The sequence below is a fragment of the Nicotiana tabacum genome, chromosome 20 (genome assembly GCF_000715075.1).
Source record: "Nicotiana tabacum cultivar K326 chromosome 20, ASM71507v2, whole genome shotgun sequence".
NCBI lineage: Eukaryota > Viridiplantae > Streptophyta > Magnoliopsida > Solanales > Solanaceae > Nicotiana > Nicotiana tabacum.
In genome coordinates, this window is record NC_134099.1 from 72,657,737 (window position 1) to 72,659,976 (window position 2,240).

The following is a 2,240-nucleotide window of genomic DNA, read 5'->3' on the forward strand; positions in this document are numbered from 1 at the left end:
TCTTTATGCCTCGTTATCAAACTTGTGTAATCTCGAGATCATGCAAAATGAAATAAGGGCTTAGCCTTAACATACCTCGATTAGGAAAAATTCCGTATGATGTTCTTGGAAAAGGTTGCACCGTACTCCTATAGAATCGCAAAATTTTCCATTGCAAATAATTCTCTTTGGATTCCTTTTTGGTGAAAGAACTCACATTATTTTGTAGGAAAATTGGTAAGGAATTACATTGAACCCTCACATCTGATTGTGAAGTTTAAGAATGAATTAGTAGAAAGGTTAGGAGAATGACTTAACATCTTTCCCCACCTTGATTATAATAATGTATGGAATTTCTTAAATTTGACAAGTCTTGTTGTTAGCATATTAAGTTGCCACTTAAAAAGAATGGCTAAGAGTCATCCCTTTAGAATGTGGCTTGTTGCCGTGGGGATGGGGGTGGGAAATTTATCTTTGTTACTTATTAGTTAATTAGGTAATGTCCCGTTACCCGGCAATTAACCAATTACCCACATAATCAAAAATTATCTCAAATTACTTAAATTCTGCTTATTTTTAATATAATTTATATATCATATTACCGTGGCCATATAGTACCTTGTATGGTACTAGTCCATAAATATCAGGTATTATCGCTCGGCCCGTATTTTATCCCAACATACCAAACTTGGACGAAAATTCATTTTCTTTGACTTGCTTCCCCTCTCACCTTCACGAATTTACTCATCACTTGTTTGAAATAGCATGATGCTTATAATCTCGAAATAATTCCATTCCCGAATTTACATCGCTTAACTTACGATGAAACTTTAACATACATAAATGTGGGATGTAACATCATTCCCCCCTTTGGAATATTCGTTCTCGAATGTTGACTGATGCACTTATCATTCTCATAACCCATAGATCTTACGAGTACTTTAGTGATCCTCTTGCCATCTAGGCAACTGTTCTGTGAATAAGTCCCAAGGCTAGGGCATTCCTTCCTTTAGTCCTTTTCCTCATGTCATGACTTGTGGTCATGATCTTTTCAATCTTGTAACTGTTGCTACCTTCTATTATGCATCAGGTACGACTTTGACCTTGTAAGTGCGCTTATGCGACTCTTCTCCTCTTTTTCCTCTAGCTTCTAGCCAATCTCTAGGCCTCACTTCGCAAACATATATAGAGCTTTATGAAAACTAAAGTTCTTTGCCTGGTATTTTGTTGAAATTACAATTATTGCAACATCTTGTTTCATAGAACCGATTATCTAACCGCGTAATTTTTACTGTATCTAGGTTGGTCATACTATACCATAACTCTTACTTCGATTTATTGTTACTAAGTTCTGCTACCAAATTCTAGGTTACTCTTTCACTGCTTATCATATATGTATAGATCTGAGTCCTTTAATGCTTCCTCATTACTATTCATCTTACGAATGAAGACCTATTCTCATCTTATATTTTGTAACTCTTACCCATCCATTGTTGATTCACCTCAATATTGATCTACACTCTACCGCTGATAACTTGAAACCTCTTACGTAGTCACTAGGGCTCACGTTACATCGAGGATCATTTGAAGTGATTAGACTGATCCGCCTGGGGCGATACCATGCTTCCATAACCGTATCTCACAGCATCCCAATGTGATTCACCTTGTGTGGGTATTTTAATCATGTCCAATTCATGAGATCCCTTTCTTTTCTTTGTTAGATCATTACTCAATCGAAGGCCCAAACATCATCCTTTATCTATCACAATGACATCCTTATTCTATTACCAGGGCAACATTTCATCTCTTCTAAATGCTATTAGTCATAAATTCCTTTGAGTTCATTCAGGCTATATTGAGCTTTCTATAATTTAGAGGAACCATCATCTCCTTTGTTTTCACAGCCTTAATCCCGAGGACTTATCCATTTTCTTCACCTTCTCACTTGCCTTCTTCTTATCCTTACTCTTCTCTTTATAAAACCTTGTCGGTCTATCATATTTTAGCTCGCGATCAATTCCCATGCATTTTCTGGAACCCAAGCGAGACACTACATGTCACGACCCAAACCAATGGGCCGTGACGGGCACCTGGTACCTTACTCAATCGAGTACCAACGTAACCTATCTTTCTTATTACATCATCATATACACATGACATACGGGCCTAATAGGCCAACATGATCTTTTATAAACACGAAACATAGGCTGACAAGGCCGCACAATCTTTCACATACACGACATATGTCTACAAGCCTCTAA